The sequence below is a fragment of the Protopterus annectens genome, chromosome 11.part0 (assembly GCF_019279795.1).
Source record: "Protopterus annectens isolate FY-2018-M chromosome 11.part0, PAN1.0, whole genome shotgun sequence".
In the NCBI taxonomy this organism is placed as follows: domain Eukaryota; kingdom Metazoa; phylum Chordata; order Ceratodontiformes; family Protopteridae; genus Protopterus; species Protopterus annectens.
Window position 1 is genome coordinate 812,373,644 of NC_056745.1, and position 20,558 is coordinate 812,394,201.

Here is a 20,558-nt window from a genome sequence, read left to right on the forward strand (position 1 = left end):
GGTTTTGCTAGGTTGGTAAAGGGTCTTGTGCACTATTGTAAGCTGTTGGAGTCTGAGGTGGTTGGGAAGTTCAAGCCATCCTAGTTGTTTTAGGTTCAGGCAGTGATGGGTTCTGAAAGTAGATCCTGTAGCAAATCTAGCAATATTATTATAGGATGTTATTAGTTTATTGAGGTTATGTTTAGAGAGATTGGTGAATATGGGTGAGGCATAGAGTAGTGTAGAGTAGAGATTAGGTGGGTTCTAGCTATTGTGGTCCTTGCTAGTGGAGTGAGAAAGGATTTGATTCTATATAGTGATCCTATTTTTTTGTTAATTGATTTTATTGTATTGTTGATGTGAGAATCAAAGTTGAGATTGTTGTCTATATATTATCTTCCTAATAGCTTAGTGGTAATATCAGGAGAGATAACAGTACCATTGTTGGAAGTAAGAGTGAAGTGAAGAGGGGTGGACTTTCGGGTTGGTGAGAAGAGTAGCAGTTTAGTTTTTTTAGGGTTGAGGAGCAGGCACCATTGAGAGAACCATTGTTCTACAGTGTTAAAAGCTTTTTGGGTAATAGACTGGAGTTCAGTTTGAGAGGTGGCTGTACAGATTATAGTAGAGTCGTCTACATATTGAATACAGGTAGTGTTTGGGATAGCTGTTTGCAGGTCATTAATAAAGATAGAAAATAGAAGGGGGCCTGGGTTAAAGCCTTGAGGAACCCCTACAGAGATAGGAAGGTGATCAGATAGTGAGTTTTTCCAGAGAACTGCCTGTTGTCGGTTTTCTAAGTAAGATGTGAACCAAGTTATGGAGGGAGGATCAAATGAGAGAGAAGTAAGAATATGCAGAAGAAGTTGGTGATTAATCATGTCGAAAGCTTTAGCTAAGTCAATGAAGACTGCAGATGATAGACTATTTTTATTGCGGTTATAGTTGATACAATTAATAAAGGAGAGCAATGCAGTGGAGGTGCTGTGGGAAGGTCTAAATCCATGTTGACAAGTAGCAAGTAGGTTGTTTTGGAGAAAGTGGTTTAGTAGTTGTTTATGTATGCATTTTTCCAATATTTTTGCAGGAGGGGATAAGAGTGCTATAGGACGGTAGTTAGAGAAGTCATTGGAGTTCCCACCTTTGTGGAGTGGAATAATATGACATATTTTCCAGATGGAAGGAACAGTTCCTTCTTTTATAGATTTGTTTAAGAGTATAGAGATGGGATAGGCGATAGCTTTGGCACCTATTTGAAGGAACTCAGCAGGGAGTCTGTCTGCAGAAGGGGTGGTAGGTTTTAGTTTGAGGAGGAGTGAGAGGATAAAGGAGGTAGGAATTGGTTCAAAATGAAAAGAAGGAGGTAGAGTAGAAGAAGATGTAAGCAGGTTTGCAGTATTGGGGGATAGGTGACTAGCTAGAGTTTGGATAGCATTTGTGAAGAAAGAGTTGAAGGCATTAGTTGTTTGTGAGGGATTTTCAGGGTTGGAGCCTAGTGGGTTGGGGCTGATAGATTGGCCGGGGGAAAGAAGATTAATACTAGTCCAGAATTGTTTGGGTTGCTTGTTGGAGGTTTGTTGAGATAAGAGAAAATAGTTATTTTTGTCTGTCAGAATGGCTTTTTTTGAACTGTTTCTAAGTTCTCTGAACAATATATAAGATTAATAACAATATACAATAGAATAATATAGGAGTAAGAAGTGACACAGTAACATAAGCAATGTATAGCAACATTTTGTGGAAGACTCGGGTGCTTGGCAGGTATTCAGTAGATCAGACAGATAATGATAATCTGCACTTACACAATTTTTACACACCATGTGAGGCAGGGTGAGGCACACTGTGCTGTGATTAAGGGTGAGTGCACAATAGGGAGAGTGAGGAAGAGTGTGGGTATCTGAGAGATGAGTCAGTTTAGTAATCAGGTGACTGAGGAATTAGGGATGGTGCAAGGGCATAGCCAATGAGAGGAGAGATGTTGGTAGAGTGATTTTTTGAATGACGGGGCATTATTTATAGTGCATAGAGAAGGTGGAAGGGCATTCCAGAGTTTAGCTACAGTGAAAGAGTAAAGGTATTAGCCTACAGGGAGTTTAGGTCTCTTAACTTGGATAAGTGATTGATTTTCAGATCTTAGCGAATGGTTTGGTTGATAAAGAGTCAGAAGTGAAGCCAGGGCTGGGCATTTGGAGGAATTATAGATGAATCTGTGTGCTGTGGCTAGCTGTATGTAAGTTAGGTGTTGTGGGAGTTCTAGCCAGTTCAGGGATTGTAATGAGTGACATTGGTGGGAGGAATATTTTGCTCTTGTGACGAACTTAGTAATTTTGTTATAGCAGCTCTCCATTTTATTTTTATAACATATCTATATCTATATATATATATATATATATATATATATATATATATATATTATAAAATATATCTATATATTATAAAAATAGAAATGGAGAGCTGCTATAACAAAATTGTGTGTGGAGTCTGCATGTCCTCCCATTGGTCGAGTGATGTTAAAGACATGCAAGTAGGTGCATGCGTAAATGGACGTACCTTCTTTGAAGGTTGGGCATCGGGCTGGTAACTTGGCACTGTAAAAATCCACTGCCAGTCATCAGCAGACGGGAGTTCCGCTGTGGCGACCCCTAACCAGGAAAAGCCGAAAGACTTTTCATATATATATATATATATATATATATATATATATATATATATATATATATATTTATAGCTATGCATGGTTAAAGTTTAAAATATCAAAAGCATGCTTGACTGAATATTCAAATGACTGAAAGTTCATTTCTGTTGTGTTTATAACTACAAATGTCTAGGAAGATAAATTTTGACTGAAAAGGTTATAATGGCCGGTGTGTATGTGCCAGCATTTGTGAGTCAGGTTAGGGTTAGTTAAGGGACTAGATTTACTGTTTTGCGTGCTTGGTGTTGTGTGTATTCTATGACCTTTGGTCTTGTGTTGTGGTACTGTTGGGGAATGGGTTTTTAGTGAAGTCCCCCAGCTCAGCTTACTCATGTGTTAATCCTAACTCTGACACTACCCCTCCCCCTGCGAGGGGTCTATATCACTTAAATAAACTTACTTTTTATCGAATCTCTTTTGGTCAAACCCTATTCGTCAAAGACACAAATCAGTGAGTGCACTTTTAAACTAAACTTTGTAAAGAATTATCCATCCCCATAGTGCCATTTTTAGTCAAAGTCAGTCTTCAAAAGCTTCCAACGTAAAAAAACAAAACAAAATTCAGATAACTGGAATGAGTAAGTGAGGAAGGGATTAATGATTCAATAAGTAGACAGAAAGGAAGAAAGTGACTGGGATCAGACAGTATACCAGTGGAGATATGGGGAAAGGTCCTGAACAACGTAAATGAAGATATGGCATAAGTTGTTTAATAGCTTAGTGATTGGTAGCCTAGTCCTGGAGTCATGGAAGTGGACAATACTGGTGGTTACCCCTAAGGAAGGTAAAGATCACCTAGACCCAGGGGCATATAGACCCATAATTGTTTTCAACCATGATTATGAAACATTTATGACAATTATGGTTGGAAGACTTTGAAGAGTTCTAACTAAAATCAGGTAATGGAACTGGTGTAGATTTGTTGCGGAGAGGCATACATTTGACAACATTAATAAAACAATAGCAATCCAACAAGATGCAGTAAAGAGAGGTAGAGCATTAATGGTGTCCCTGGATGCAGAGAAGGCATTCAATAGTGTAAGCTGGAGCTTTCTATGAAAAATACTGAAACAAATTACAGTGATAATTGAGTAGAAAGAGATGATATTTGACATTTATAAAGGGTCGGAAGAAAAACTGAAATGTGCAGGCTTGCTGTCATATGTGATGGAAATAAAACATAAATAATGGAATTAAGGAAACCAAAAAAAAACATCTGCTTTATTAAATTCACATTCAGAAAATAAATAAAATACGATAAAATTTATGGACTAAGCGCTTTCATCAGTAAATATACTATGGCATCATCAGCGTCCGGGGTGGTGGTGCTGTGGTAGCGTTGTCACCTCACAGTAAGATGCTGTCCGGTTCGATTCTCAGCTAGAGCATCTTCTGCGTGGAGACATGGGTGAATGGGCGTACCTTCTTTGAAGGTTGTGCGTCAGGGCTGGTAACTCGGCATGTAAAAATCAACTACTAATCATTAGCGGACCGGAGGTCCACTGTGGCGACCCCTATCCGGGAAAAGCCGAAAGACACAACAACATCATCAACGTCAATGAAAACATTGCAAAACTGCATTTAAATATAAATAGACCTCATTAACTAATCATTACATCATTTCCTGCCATGCCAAACTACTAATTTAAAATACAAAAATGCAAAAATATGAAAGTATATATGAAACATTGTAAAATATTATTAAATACAGTTAAATAACTGTTAAAATACAACCATAATAAATTAAACATTTATCTTGTATGATATACCCCTGGATTTACAAAGCCCTGTAGAATGTGTAGGATTAGTCTAAGAGCTATTATCGGCAATATGGCCGACGTGCGATCCAGGAACTAGCTCCAGGAACGTGCATGTGAACTCTTAGACTAATCCTGCATGGACTGAGCTCCCATATGCAAATTACCCTCATTTGAAGGTGAAAGCCATGCAAATGAGGGTAATATGTGATCCAGGAAGCTGGCAGCTGTCCATGCAGGACGAGTGCAGTGTGCAGAAATGTACTCGGTTAGTAACCGAGTATATTTCCGCAATCTACAAAATGGAGCTATGACAGTTCCAAATAAAGGCTGCATATCATTGAGGAAGCATGCCAATGACCAAGTAAAGGGCCATTGGCTTTGCAAACTGTTTAAAAAAATAAATAAACAATTTTTATTTTTTTTCCACCAATCTCGCCTGTTTAAGCATAGGGCAGCAGCGCGCAACTGGGATTGGGGGGAAAATAATAAATTAAACCTAAAATAAGCATTCTAACTAAAATCAGCATTCTGCCATGCAAGTCAGTCATAGGCAGAAGACAACCTGGCCAGTGAGTAATGGATGCTAAGGGGGGAGGCTCAGTGTGGGACATGCACTTATGCATTAGCAGGCAATCCTATGCAAATGAGGGAAAGGTTAGTGAATACCAGATTTTCCCAGGGTGTGGAGCAGGGCCAGAGAGTGTAAGAGTATAAATATCTGGGTACAAGACTAGGATATAGGTGACATCATGGGGTGTGTGTCAGGCATACTGTAAATGGATTGGAGACCTGTGGCTTGGGATTGCTCCTAGCTTAGCACAGCTAAGCTAGGGGTGTGTCTAAACCTGCCTAGCACTCTTTACAAAGTATAAGCAGGTTTGCGTGCTGCGCACCAGGTTTTACAGAAAGAAAAAGGAAGTTAAAACAGGAAAAAGCAGCTCTGTGCACATTTGAGCAAGGGTCCTTGGTTTGAGTCTTGCAAGAGCTGGTTATTTTGTTGCTGGGCAGAACAAGGCCCATTGGGTAAACAGTGATTAAGAAACCTTAAAGCAGTTGTAAGCAGGTTTGCGTGGGTTTGTGTGGAGCTAAGCACTGACTACACAGGTTAAGCAATTTAGAAGCTAACTGAGTGTATGAAAACGTAACCGGAGGTTAGCAGTGCTTACCATTGTGCAAACCCGTGCACAACTGCTTTAAAGTGCCTTAATCACTCTGTATCCAAGGGGGTGTGTTTTGCACAGCAAAAAAAATAACAGCTCCTGCAAGGCTCGAAACTAGGACCCTGCACACCACACACAAAGTGATTTATCACTAAGCCATAGCAGATATGCATAATCATGATGTTTTCACATACATATCATCCAGCACAGGTATACAATACTAGAGGGAATGTATTCTGCCATGTAGATGTATTTGTGTGTGTGTATATATATTCAACTTTAAATGGATATAACATATCTATATATGTAGATATAGCTATAGAAATATATACATATATATATATATATATATATATATATATATATATATATATATATATGTATATATCAAAAGTATGTTCTCACCATTGCACAGTCTTGCAATTAAAGCATCGAATGTGCAATGAGAGAATGTCACTATACATTCACACATTGCAGATTTGGCAATTTAGGTGCAGATGGCACTATAGTGGGGATTGGGAATATTTGCCTATTTCCCACTGTAGTGCAAACCCGAAGTTAGTATATCACAGTAGGGGGGTTGTAGGGGGGCCCAGCCCCCCAGATAGGGGGTGCAGGGGGGCATGCCCCCTGCATTACGATATGTATTCCAACTTGTGGTTTGAGAGTCAGAGAAGATGCCTTTAGAACTGCTGAGAAAGGAAATTCACCCCAGGGATCACGTCAGTCGACCTGCTAGACAGGGGTCCAGGGAAGTAAATAGTGTGGGAAGAAATAGCCAGGGAATTGTTATGGCTAGGCTTGTATAGGCCCTAGGGCTGATAGCCTAGTACCAACCTATGAACCTATGAACCTATGAACCTGTGTTTTGAACTGTGGTGCAGTAAGAAATGACGGATTTGTCCTTTCAGTTTGCAGAAAGGGCCGTTTGAAGAAATGATTGGCTCCCTTTCAAAGGTGAATACATATATATCAAGTTAGGTGTATATGGACATACATCTGTAGATGAAACTGGGTACGTAACTACAACATATATGTCCACGTGCACCATTGATGGGTTTGAGACCCAGACAACATACATCTGGCACAGATAGGTATTCTCTCCCCCAGCCAAACACATCTGGTCTGCAATAGATTACCAACTTTAGCAGATCCCATAACCAGGACCCTACATGACAGGGGCAGTACATGTTAGCAGTACTCAATCCCACCTGTAGGATGTCAGGCTGGCATTACTAACATATCATGCAGTACAGTCAAGTGACGTGTCATGCTTGGGGGAATCCCCTATGCAGGTGCAGTAAGTTGCTGGCATCCCTCATATGATCCAATAGACCTACACCTGACAATGGATTCACCAATGTTGACAAGGACGACCACAAATCCACCATGTCAGCTGAGAACTACCACCCAGTAGCCTAATGACCCTGGTCTGTAGGGGCATGGAACATGTCAACAATGAACCCATGGCCAATGTCACTGGTAATCTTAACACATGGGACCCCGCCACTGTTGGACTTGTCAAAGGCAGAGAATACAACCTGAACCTGGGATACCTCCTTTACCCAATCATGACAGGTGTAGATGAGGGATAGGAGGTGCACAATGCCTATGTAGATCATAGCAGGCGTTTGTACACCATCCCACATGTGGTAATGTGTGTAGTTGTTAAGCGATCTACCTCCGTTCACAGAATATGTGTCTACCAGGACAGCCTGGCAAATGCCAACATTCCACAGGTGCCATCACGTGGACATACAGTCCTTTACAGGTCATAGATGTGTTAATGCCCTCCTCCACACTGTAGAGGTGTGCAGCACTACTGGGGTTGCTATAACTCACTGGGTGTGGCTGTTGTGGACACATCCACCATTATTGCAGTTACTGTTGCATCTATTCCTCCATATAGCTGTCTGTACTACTGTACAGTGTATGCAATCAGGTTGTTAGTTGTCGTTTACACCATTCACAGTAGTTGAGCACCTCACACCCTCCTAAGAGTAGGGCTATGCCACCGGCATTGGCACACACATGTTACTGAGGTGAGGATCACAGTAGAGTGGGTAGAGGGACATACAACCTGCCTTTAGCATGTTTAATGTCATCTACATTGCAGAATGCATATATAGCAATGTGTGGTTGTGCCTATCCTGTCTTGGTGGGATTACATGTGCAACAGATGTGTTACCTGCATGGAGACATCCTCCATGTGTACAGTCTTGTACCTGTACTGCATCCAAACCAAAGTATCTGCATGTCGTACCCAGCCATGGCATGTGTACCACCCACTACACATACTGGTGTCCACTGTAGAAGGCCTGCTGATACCACTGCACCCATCAGCCATGTTGCACATGGACAAACACAACACAATCAGAATAGATACTGCTGACAACAATACAACATTGTTAATTACAGCTATGATGCATCATGGCTGCACAGCTACACCTTCTAAAATATTAGCATTTCTCTTTACTGCTGAAAACATGCTACACATCATTCCATTGCTACACTGTTGCACAGTCACTCTGTGCATCAGCACCATGTTAGCCTGTCCCTGCATTGATGTTACAGATGTCAGGTAGATGCACAGGTATCATCATAAGCACAGGGTGTGTTGTTGGTTTGCCAGAAGCCTAGGCTGAGCCATACAATTGACAATGTGTGTGTGTGTGTGTGAGGGGGCTGAGTACTGTTATGGGCCACTGGTGATGTTGTGTGTGCAGGTATGTGGTTGCCCTAGGTTTGTTGTTTATGTGTGTGTCTGCATGCACACAGTTCCTCCATGTGGCTGCTCTATACAGGGAATTGTGAGACAGCTGCAGACTGTACCTGGCAGGGTTTGCAGTTCGCCGTCTCCGGCCATGGGCAATGGAACTATGCCTGGCAGGGATGCTACAGGCAGTATCAGGTACAAAGCCAGATCGAGTACTGTCCCCCAAGGTTGACAGATGTCCACTGGATCCAGGTCCTTCCTGGGACTGGCCAGGGCCACGTGCACATGGTCTGCTATGATGGTCTGTGGACAGCACACCCCCCACAGTGCTTGGGCTGGTACTGCCACTACGGGAGCATCTGTGACTAGTGGGATGTCCACGATGACCTCCAGCTGCTGGTGTTGCTGGCATACATCCACATGGCTGTCACAACCATACTGCCCTGTCCTGATGCATGGACATGACATTGTGGATGAGATACAATGTCTCACCCCACCATCTATCCATGACCTTGATGTAATTATGGATGGCACCTGCTAGGTCTTGGATGCTGTTAGCTACAGAGGTGTGATGAGCCCTCTGCCCCCTTAGACCATGCTTGTTGTACCATTCCATTCATGCCTGTGCCTCCAGAACAGTCTGGAACATGCGTGTGAGTGATATAGATGTGGCACATCTGCCAGGGGCATGATGACCAGCAGTGCTCTGACGAACACCCCTGAGCATCTACCTATGTGATACCCCACCAGACATCTGGCTATGACTGCCATGTCCTGACACACGTGCCATTGATGCCAAACTGTCCTGGCCAATGCCAACCGTAGAATGTCCCTCAGCTAAAGCCAATGGTGATGAGGTATGTAGAAGCAGTCTGACTGTGTGCGTGGATGGGGTGGTTACATGTGGGATGTCAACTGGTGGCCCAGCGGCAGCCCCTGATGACTCTTCCTGTGCCTCAACACACCTATCCTCATGGTCACTATCTGTATCAGTGACATCAGATTCCCTTCGGGGAGACCCAGCCCCACCTCGCCACCTGTGAGGGGAAAACAGGGAACAGACTGTAAGACCTGTACAGCACTGCTGAACAGTACACACACACGCACACACACACACACACACACACACACACACACACACACACACACACACACACACACACACACGTGTGTGTACAGACATAGCCACACACACGGACATACACACATGCAGTTGACATACATGGCAACCCATACACTCCACCAGACAGTATCTACAGACAGCTCCCACGCACCCATAACACACACAATAGCAGGTGACGGTGCAGTAGTATCACACACAAACCTGTAATGACACACATATCAGCATGCAGGACATGTGGCGCTCAACAGCATGCAGTGCAACTGTAGTCAGTCCCCGTTACCAACATTATACATGGCTGTGATGCATGGCTTCTGGTAGTAGGTGATGGCCCGCCCCCTGGAACTCACTGCACCCATGTCCACAACATTGCTGTGCATCTGTTCAGCACCCTGGCATGTACTGTGCACCATACCTCACAGGTGTACACACCGTTGCAGGATGTGTAACTGTGTGTCAGTTGTGTTTCTGCTGCTGCTCACAGCCTCTGTGTTTTTCTGGATTACATGTGGACACATGTGTTTAGTGAATGCTTGATGTGTATTCACAATTGTCATCATCAGTGGTGCATGTATGAGTGATAGACTACCATTAGACCGACCACAGACACAATGTACTATACCTATGATGAGTGTAGAGACCGTTATTGACCATTATTGAGCCCTGGCTGATGTTGCCTGTGGGACACATAGGTGCATAGGTGACTACTGGTCTATTGGTCCTGGGACCTACATAAGCCTAGCCACAGAGGTTTCCAGCCATGCAACACCCACTAATGTTATTCCCTTGTGCCCCTGTCAGGCTGTGGCACAGACATACTACCCAGGGTGAATTCCCCATTTCCCATTCAGTTGTCGAGAGTTTCTGTAAAGAGGGCCAATGGGTATCATTGCCTTACATGTATGGGTAGTCCTTTCCTGAGTGTGGGAATTCCCCAGGACAGGGCCCTATCCCTCCAGTATGTTCTGTGTATTGTGTTGATGAGATTTAGGACCCTGGAATGTGTGTTTGCAGAGGGAGAGGGATGTCTTTATGTGTAGTATGTTCAACTGCTCTGTGTATGACAGAGCTATGTATGTTGGGCAGATGTCAGCTGTGCCTGGGCAATGTGCACTGGAGTGTAGCCACAGTTGTCTGAGATGGACTGTGTATTGCATGTGTTCGAGGCTGGTAATCCCATTAGTGAGATGTGTGCTCTGTCAGTGCACATGTACGGCATGCATTAAGAGTAGGTGTGTTAGCTGTGTACATGGCCTACACTGTAGCTATGACATGCACAGTGAATTGACAAGCATAACCTTAAACCATACTCACCTGCATTGGTCCCCTGCTTTGCTGGTATCCCAGAGGTACCTACATTGAGATGGGATAGAGTTGATGTCAGTGGTCACAGCTGTGGCATTGCTACAGGGTGGCTGTAATATTACAGGACAACAACAGCTGAAGTCCACAGTACTACAGATTATGCATTACTACTTATCAGTACTACACAGCAACAGACCCCACATCTCACATATGCATGTTCTACCTGTAGATATGCATACACTACAGTCATCTACTGATATTTCCAGGAACCTTACCTGCATGCTCTATGTCTGGTGTGTGTATAGCACCCACCTCCATGACTGTATAAGTCTGTAGCTCTTGTAGGCGGGCAGGTGCTACCAGGCTCATGAGCAGCTCCTTAGCTCTGTTGAGGGGGGGTGGATGTTATGGCCCACCCTGTTGCAAGGTGGTCACCCCGCAAGGCAGCGGCGCAGTGACGTACATGGCAGAGCAGGTCACTACAATGGTAGCGAACCTGCTCATATGTATGGCTGTGCTTCCCCACCTCATTCACCCTGTGGACCACATCATTCCACATGGCTGTTCACTCTTGCTGGTCCTAGCTTGCTCATGAGAACAACAACTGATAGTTCTGGATGATGCTGGTGATTATAATTTCATCCTCAGTGGCATTGTAGATGGGATTCCTCAGGTGCACCATATTCCCTTGAAAGACATAATGATGGAAAAATGTCTGAGCAACTCATATGTCAAGTTTACCATAATACAATACACATATCAGTCTCCCACCACAATATCAGCTCCAACTTAATGTTCACACAACGCTAGTGGTATGTCTCCGGTATATGTACCATTGGGTCATATATTGTATTGTACAGCACTTTCTGTTATGTGTTTATAGACATGCTCCCTGTGGGGGCACTAGAGTTGCTGGGCTGTTACAGAGTATTTCACCTGCATGCCATTGTCACTGCCACTATGTTTCCACATATGCATGTGGTATGCTGCTATGTAATTGCTACACATCTGCCATTCTGTGATATTGAGTATATTTATGCATGCTGTTGGACGTGTTCTGGGATTGTGTGGACTATTACAACCCACATATGCTCCATGGAAGTTACACACTAGTATGTGTAGGGGTTATTTGCCAGCAGGAACACCACTCTAACCTAATGTGCACATGTTACTAGTCCACATCACATCCGTGACCCACCATGGAAGCTCATTATCTACTGTTCTGTCACTACCTTCATGTGGAACCACTTCAGGGGGTGGTGCCCCCTCCCATGGAGCACACACAGACATATGTCTGTCACTCAGTTAGGTTGAGGGTCTTTTGCATAGAGAACTCCACAGAGACATGTGGTATGTGCTACATCACCTGGAGGCATGCAGTACACATACACAAGGTTCAACATGCATGTTCCTCCTGCCCAGCCCTCAGCCCAGGCATCTTTATGTCCATGTAGATGCTGTCATGGCTGTCCATGGGTGGGCACCATGTTCCCTTTGTTCCCATGTGGGGGCTCAATGGCCTACACATTCCAAATGTAACTACCAGTCCACAGTGTTTAACCACCACATGTGTCATATACCAGCCCTGTATGCTGTCTTGTTTGTCACCCAACAAGACCTACATACCAATATGTGCCTAATACCCTTCACCAGCATATATATCTCACTTTCTCAAACACTTGCGATATGTTCCCAACATGGGTTACACACCACACGCCACACTCCATCTTGCAGCCATATACTGGTGTGTAGGTATGTTGTGTATTGATGTGTGATGTTCTCTCACACATATCATGGCAGGAGACATGTACTGACATAAATATATATATATATATATATATATATATATATATATATATATATATATACACATATATATATATATATATATATATATATATATATATATATATATATATACGGGTATGCCCATCACTTAGCTACGGTTAAAGCAGCTGAAAAGGGTTTTTTAAAAAAAATAAATACAAGGCTTTCTTCATTTTATTTCAATGTACTGTTGCTGTTAAACACATGGAGACTGTTGGTGGAGATATGTGGACACCTATGAGCAATCTCGATCATTTATATACAATGCAATGGAAAGAGAAGTGTTATAAATTGGGAGAGAATGAAATTGCCGTATGAAAAAGGAAGGACGGGCATGCTAAACTTTGAGGCACATCATAAAGAAAGACAAATAAAATTAATAGCAGCAATGCAAACAGAGACAGTTCCACAGTGAGGTGGAAAGAAATGCTTCAAGCAAAAACAGAGATAAGAGGGAAAAGTCAAGGTGAAGCATTTGGGTATGTATAGAAGGACACACATTGGAGAATAAGAATTGATTTGTGTCATGCAGGTGTCAGGATTATTTTGAAAAGGAAACTTTTAAATCCCTGGTTGCATATGATACTGCCCATTGAATATCATTTTTCAGACAGAGTGAGGCACTGACAGTGGAAGCCTCAGACATATGGAAAAGGAACAAAGGGAACATAGATGCTGGGAGAAGTTACTAGATAATAAGATTATGACCTGGCAAAATCCTAAGCAAGAATTGCAGCTAGAACAAATGGACTGCATGACTATCTAGGGTTAATGTCAGAGTTAAGGAACAGGGGAACACAATTTCAGTTGGAGGGAGAGAAGCATTTTGATAAAAACAAAAAGGGGGTGAGATGATATGAGGAAGACTTATTAGCAGGTTATATAAGGCAATCTGAAAGAGGGAAGTTAATGAGGAAAGGGAGATAAGAAAAATTTGGAGGACTAAGATCATGCAAGACATATCAGAGGAAGAATGGGATAAAATATCTCTGACCCAAAGATATGCCTCTAAAGCAAAGAGATTTAGAATATATGTGTTTTATACACCACAAAAACTAAACAAAATGTTCCAGCAGGTTCTGAGTCAATGCTGGGGTTGCAGGGGAGAAGAGGAAGGCACATGGGAGCATATAATTTTGGAATATAGAAGGTTGGAACAGTTCAAACGTGAATTACAAAATGAATAGTAAAAATAGGATTGCAGATGATGAGGGTGAGTAAGGAAGGACTCCTCCTTTACTGGGATAGGGGAGGAGGAAAATAGGTATGAGGTAACATACATACACTGTTTATGATAACTGCAAAAAAACAATCACTCGGGTATGGGAAAAAGAAACAGTGTAACAATAATGATAAAAGATATTAAAGAACTGGAACTTAAAAACAAAGAGAAACCAGGAAGAAAAAAAATTGTTTGTGTGGGATTCTTTGGGAGATTCTTGGGGGGAGATGATAGACAAGTCAGAATAGCCTAATTCACAATAACTATTACATATGTATGTGTGTTAAACAGGAACTTAAAGGGGAAAACTATAGAAGTGGGATAGGAAGAAAGCATACAGCCAAAGTACATAGTTGTTTAGTTTGAATTTCACTGGACTAATGCAACAAGAGATAAAACAATACTGAAGGCAGCTTTGAAAATGACAGAATTCTAATGGGGTACAGAAAAAGAAGGTCTAATAACTATGTGTGTGTGTGTGTGTGTGTGTGTGTGTGTGTGTGTGTGTGTGTGTGTGTGTGTGTGTGTGTGTATCTATGTGTATATATATATATATATATATATATATATATATATATATATATATATATATATATATATGGATCTACTTCATTTGATCGAAAGACCATTTGACTGAAACCCATTTGGTCGAAATTTCATTTGATTGAAAACCGGAATTCAAAGCATAAACCTGGGATTTGGCCTGTTTCCCAATGTCGTGTGACCCTGAAGTTGGTATATATAGTTAGGGGGGATGTGGGGGGCATGGGGGGCAAAGCCCCCACCTAGTTTCCTTTAAACGAAGAAAATAACACAAAATGTACAGATTTTAAACTAAAATCGGTGGGGGGCTTTGCCCCCCACACCTCCCACAAAAAAAAAAAAATTATAAAATAACATGAAGGTATTGCTGATCAATGTTAGGAATCTTATAACAAAAAAATACAATCCCTACTGTACTTCTGACACTAGAATGCATCAGCTTATGCATCGTAACAGTGCACTTGTTCAAAAATATTGAAAGCACTCCATAAGTGCAAGGTTTCAATGTCCACCACACATTCAGACCCACTATTCTCGATGAAGGGGGGGTCTGTTGAACGCTTAAAATAGTGAATAAACGCTGACAATCCCGAAGACACGAAACAGTGATTTTCTTCCCTAGGAAAAAAAAAATTGCTGGGCCGTTTTTGGGACTTTGCCATTTCCCCCACTGTGGTGCAATCTCGGAGTTGTTATATTTAAGTAGGGGTGTGTGGGGAGTGAAACCCCCCACTTTATTTTGTGTTTTGAACTTTTTTTTGTTTTGTGGAATAGTGATTTTTTCCCTGGGAAAAAAAATAACTGTTCCATGTCTTCGAGATTGTCAGCTTTTGCTGTTAACGATTAAACAGTGTTTGCTATTTTAAGCATTCGCTGATTTAACACAGACTTGATGAAGGCTCTGTAGGGAGATGGGTCTCTACATTTTTAAAACCAAATTTCACCTCCAGACTCATTAGGCAGGATAACAATCTAGAATCCCTCCATGTCTGACGTACCATTAACAGAACCTCATATCACATTGTAGCTAAGCATAGAATCCCCTTCTATGTCCCCATTGGCCCATACTACCTACCTGACTTGTTTGAAAGCCCTAAGTATTCAACCAAACACCATTCTACTAGGAGACCTCTACTGCCCCTACATCAACTGGGAAATCTTTACATCCCCAAACATGTATACTTACAGATTTCGGGACTTGTAAATACAAACCTGATATACCAGCTAGACTGCAACCCTACAGAATCCTGGATTATATTCACCATAAGAATAAAGTCAGAAGCATCCTCCACTGATTTACTATTCAGAGACTATAATAAAGTTAATCTACTAAAATCAAGTTACTTCTTGGCAAAATTCAAAATTCCCTTTCACTCTGATGATCCCTCTATGAATGTGAAATTCTTCACTTACAAATTTTATGCACATACAAATAGGTGCTATATCTACCCCCCCAAAAAAATAAATACAATGCTGAATTTAAAAATAAGCCCAATATGACAGAAACCAAATATAAACAGGATCTACAATAAAAGGAAAAAGGACATAAAAATAAATGTGACTCTCCAAATGCCAAAAGACTCTTGCTATATATAACAAGGAACTTCAATTCTGGATCATATTAATCAAAGCTAGATATTAAATAAATACAGCCACCAAGCAAAACATAATCACAAAACCTTCTTTAGCTATATTTATTTTGTTTATTTATTTATTTATTTATTTCCAGTTTGACTACTGGGGAAGTCCACAGTGCCCATTTTAAGTAGAGGCCTGGGGAGAAAAGCTCCATGAAACAGATTACAGTAAAGATAGCAGTCCAATAAAAATAAAAGTACAAGTACAAATACATATCAAATAATACAAAGCGTGAGAAATATTGCCCATAGTGGAAAAATATCATGCAGATACATTTTAACAAATTCACACAGTTAAAGTCAAAAGTCAAAAGCTATTTACAATATTTACAGAGTGTGAGAGATCGTATGGGAGTTATGTTAGAAATCTCAAAAATAATGCTCAGATCTTCACAGAGCAAATAGTAAATGGTATCATCTATGCTAAACCTGATGACATAGCTAATCTGTCAGCAGAAAAATTTAGTTATGAATTCACAGATCACATTCCATCTTCTGCTTTCCAAGGGAAAGAGCACCATTACAAGGAAAAAAAGAAAATAGATATTAGAAAATAGCCCTTTGGCCAATCCCATACAACACACTCTTAGGTTCTGATTTAAATCTCAGGCAAAGAATGTACTCAGTTATCTTCAATCCCACTTGAGTGCAGCCCAACGTGTTCTAAGTAGTTATGATCACAGATACTAAAGAAAACTTTAAGGTTACAACTTTTTTGTATTTAAATTTCTACCACCTGTGCACAATGTTATTTTTCCAATATTTAAACTTTAAATTTGTCAAAAAAATCCAAAGGAGTGCCAAATCTAAAGGATTTTAATACAGAATGGATCAGTTGAAGAACAGTCATGTAGTTTATGTAGTAAAGCATTTATTTACTGTTAGCTTGCAAATATTCAATGCCACTAACTTTGCCTATATGACATATGGTACACTACAGTACATTGATAAAGTAGAATAACACTCTACCACTGAGATTTTAAGCATAACAGGCTTATATAAGACTAAATATCATAACCATAGTCTCTGTGGCTGTACAAGTTGTATAGGAAAAGCATCAACTAGGTTTCATGAGCCAAAAATGTGCTTGCACTGCCCAAAATAAATTGGTATGCTTTAATTATTCAGGATAAATTATCATGTCAACTAATATGATTTGACAATTGATAGCCAATAAAGTATAGCATAATATAAAATACTTGCATCTATTAATTCCTAATGAAATTTGTTAAAAAAAAAAAAAAAAAAACAAAAATCAGTCATTTACATAGGATCATAGTATCATATGAGGTTGCTAGGCTGATTGCCTTGGGCTCCTTATAAGCCTAGCCAAGAGCTTATACCAAAAAGAAACCTCAGTCAGCACTTGTCACCCCTGTCAATGAGAGACACAGGTGGAACCTCTGGGACAAATTTGTGGTTTCCCATCCACTCATAAATGTTGTGTGTATGGGAAGTCTATTCCAGAGATGAGGCAGCCTCTGGGAGACAAACCTATCTCTCCAGCAGGTTTTGTTGATGGTGAATATTAGAGGCAGGCCTTTTGAGTGGATAATGCACGAGGAGTTAGACTTACAGATATGGAGCATCTCTGATAGGGCAGGGTCCGTGATTGCCTTGTAGGCAAGACACATATCTCTGAGCAGTCAAACAGTCATGTACAAGTATAGTATTTAAATAAAGCAAAGCATAAGGACATTAAAGAAATTAGCATTGTAACACAAACTCATTTTTCTGTGTAATGTAGGAAGCTATAGTGTACACATCTTCCCAAGGCATAGTTTAGATATCTGTAGGCAGTGAACATTTAAAGGGAGAATAAATGTAGACAGACTAGATTATATGGAAAGTAGTCTTGCCATACAGTTATTGTTATATAACTATCCTTCATAGGATGCTAGGGCAAAAACTAGTCCCTAACAACCTGTTCATGAATCATTCACAGTCCTTTACAACACTTCAAACAAATACATTCACAAAATAATTCCTTTGAGTCATAAATGTTGTGTAAAATTCTTCCACAAACCTAATAGATGGAGTTACAAAATCAGCAAATTATTACACCAAAAAACAAAACAAAAAAAAAAGGGCATATACAGCCATCAAACTTTACCCAACTGAGTTCAACTAGGCTGAGAGACAGAGAGAGAGAGAGAGAGAGGCTGAGAAGCTAGGTGGGGTTGGGGGGAGCACATAAAGAAGATTATTAAAGTCTGTGGTTCTAGAGAAAGGCATGGGCTAAGGAGTTGAATTGCAGTAATATCTTTCCACAGGTTATGGAATGTACCACTAATGGTGAATTGCAATTGTACCATTCCACAGGTTGCTGAAAGTGCTACTAATGATGGAAAGTTGGAATATAAATTAGAGACAGTAAAGCAGAAAGTATTCCATGGTCTGATGATATCCAGATAAGGATATCAGCCACACAACAGACTCACAGAGGAAAATTCGATAACAGAAGCATAACTGAAGTTGTGGTGTAATAGTTACATCATTGTCCCTTACTTGTCAAAATATCCACCTACCTGGGTTCTAATCCCACCTCTGCATATATGACATATCATAAGATGTGAAATAGATTAACAGCACTCCACATGTATGCTGATGAGATTCAAACATATGATTAGCTAAGACATGTTTAAGCCGATTCAAACACAATTTAGACCAATGTGTGGGAAATTGCAAAGCCACTCCTGTTTTGTAGCATGTAGCCCTTGTGGACAAGGGTAGTTTGTAGATGTCCTAAGACAAGGCATATACCAACGCCATTGAAGCCTGTGGGCATTGATAGTTGGGAAATATGGGCATATATGGCTAGGTTTAAAAAGGCTCTAGGGGTGTTAGCCTAGCTACATCCTATGATCCTATTAACATCTTTGAGGGATTGACTTTAAAAGGTGAAGTGAAAGAAAAAGCCAGAATACAATGGGTTCTTGCACTTAGAAACTATTTTGTGATATTTCTGTGTAATATAGATAGGTATTGGAATCTTGATATTAATTTCCTTGGAAGACCAAGTTCACCTAATGTTTTACCTAGCTCTCCCACTAAGAAAATTAATTTCACTTTGAAAGATTTTTTTCTTAATTATTTACTCCTGCTACCTGCCAATCATCAGAATCTCTTTCAGACGTCTGACCCCCCCCCCCACTAGGTTGACTTAGAGGAGGCATCAGAGAGGTAGCCGAATGAGTGGTTCATACTTATCCTAATACCTGGTAATTCTTATTCACGTGCAAGGGATTAGCATGTAATGGCCTTTGTGAGGCATGCTGCACTTCTGTGAGATGTGATCAACTGGCCATGCCCCCTTGTACCACTTTTATGTGACCTGTGTTTTCCACCAGTGTTACCACAGAGATTGTTCTCACAAGAATGTTTCCATCTACACTGTCTGAAAAGAGGCAGGCAGGCATAAACCTCACTTTCTCTCCACTTCCTTGCTAATTCCCACAGGTCAAAGAGCTGCTAACTGAACTTGGGTTGCCTGGGTAGTAGTTAGGGCTTTTCATCACATCAGTATTTTGCATTACTTAGAAAGTTTTGGTGTTAGGCAGATTGTATTCCTGTCTGTTTTTCTAGGCATAAGTAAAAATTGCCTAAAACAGCCAAAATTGGCCCAAAGAAGTCAAAACTATATAAATAAGAAAAGAACAATGGCCCAAAACCATCAATTTATTATAAAACAATGCTTTTGAGTTAACAAACTCTTCTTCAATGTGATGTAAAAAAGTTTTTAGTTTACACTGAAGAGTTTGTTAACTCGAAAGCTTTGTTTTATAATAAATTGACGGTTTTGGGCCATTGTTCTTTTCTTATTTATATGTTTTTAGGCATCAAATTGGACTATCATTATATTTATTTATTTGCTTGTGTACTTATTTGTTTATTTGTTTGTGTATGTATTTATTTATTCATTTATTTTTTCTACCATTGCAGAATTTAGTGAAGAAACCAAGCTATCTGGTCTTTTAAAGTAGAACCAAACTTTGTTTCTAATCCTATTTAGTGAATTCAGTTGAGAATCTTTTCATGAGAAGACATTTCTTATAATCTTCATTATGTGTAAGTTTAAAAATTAATCTTTCACTGAAGGGAGCATGTTTATCACACTGCCTGTTCTAGCCATTGGTAAGGAATACATGTAGAACTCTAGAACATGTAGAACTGAATATACTTATGGTAGTCATACACAGGGAGAATAACTTGACTGGAACAGGGTATAGAAGAGAGTTACAAAAATACAGAGAGGAAATGGGGATCAGTAACATGAACAGAGACCTAAGACTGCTGGGGCTGCATATAACAAGAGAAAAGAAAATTAAAATATTTATTTCTTCACACCTCATTGTCAGGTGAAATTTGAGGGAGCTTGGAAGATGGGAGGAGGAGGAGGAAATACTCTTGACAGCTGGGAAAGGGCAGTTTAAGGATGACTTACAGAAAAAGTATTTTACTTAGAGGGTTTTGAATCCTTTGAACTCATTGCCTGAGGTAGTGCTCCAGTGAATGAGTAAGGATTCCCAAGGGTTTTCCTACTTCATGGATGGGAGAAATTCAATGAAACCTTGGACAGGCTGAAACCTGGCAGATG